The sequence below is a fragment of the Nannospalax galili genome, unplaced genomic scaffold (assembly GCF_000622305.1).
Source record: "Nannospalax galili isolate Female #2095 unplaced genomic scaffold, S.galili_v1.0 scaffold734, whole genome shotgun sequence".
Taxonomy (NCBI): domain Eukaryota; kingdom Metazoa; phylum Chordata; class Mammalia; order Rodentia; family Spalacidae; genus Nannospalax; species Nannospalax galili.
In genome coordinates this window covers 3,975,773-3,976,689 of record NW_008337073.1, presented here as the reverse complement: position 1 = coordinate 3,976,689, position 917 = coordinate 3,975,773, and the positions used below count along the sequence as shown (strand labels likewise).

The 917-nt window shown below is 44.8% G+C and overlaps 1 non-coding gene across 1 annotated transcript; it reads left to right on the top strand.

The window, feature by feature from the left end:
- Positions 1 to 366: 366 nt before the first annotated feature.
- On the top strand, positions 367 to 473 carry LOC115070190. The gene has a single exon (XR_003849389.1). It is a non-coding gene; the product is annotated as a U6 spliceosomal RNA (small nuclear RNA).
- The last annotated feature ends 444 nt before the right edge of the window (positions 474 to 917 follow it).

The following is a 917-nucleotide window of genomic DNA, read 5'->3' as shown; positions in this document are numbered from 1 at the left end:
TAAGGATGGGGAGCCAGCAGGTAGGAGCTTGGACTTGATCCAAAGGGAAGTCCTTAGAGGATGATAAATTGGAGAACAACTGGGTTGTTTTCGAGTGCTTAAAAGAACACCCTGTAATAGGCAAGAAATATCTGAGGGACCAAAAAGCAGGAAAATCAGTTGGAGAGGGCATGGGAGATGAGGAAGACCTAAACAGAAGCAATGGAATGGAAAAAAAGAGGAACACTTAGGAGGGAGTTATAGTGATAAAAATCAATAAGAACCAGGGGGATGTTATGCATGGCTACTGAGATCAACTGGCAGTAACTATTTGGAGCACAGTTAGACATCAGGGTCCAGCCTGGGCTTGGTTTAAAAGAAAGAGGGGTGCTCACTTCGGCAGCACATATACTAAAATTGGAACAATACAGAGAAGATTAGCATGGCCCCTGCACAAGGATGACACACAAATTTGTGAAGCGTTCCATATTTTGCACCAGGGACAGGGTTGGCAGCTCGGCATGTGCTGCCAGGGTGCTGGGGACCGAGTCTCTTAGGAGCACCAAGCCCAGACCGCAGGCTCCAGAGGGCAGGGTTCAAGTAGCAGAAAAACCATTGGGGGAAAAAAAAAAGACCCCAAAGAACCAAAGAAAAGTAGCCAGTTTCTTGGCTAAAAGTCAAAATGTCCTTGGGCCTGTTAGCAACATACTCTGTTCCAAAGACCAAAAATGTCAAAAGTATTTGGGAGCTTGTATCTAATCCTTAAAAGAGTTTAGGGTTACCTCATCAGAGGGGGGAATGTTAGTATAGCCAAAAGCCCCATTAAAAGAAAAATAAGAGTATGTGAAGTTATCAGAAAAGTGATGGGAAATATGGGAGGAGTTGGGGGGGAGGGAGTGGGCATGGATTTGAGCAAAACACCTTATATGCATGCATGA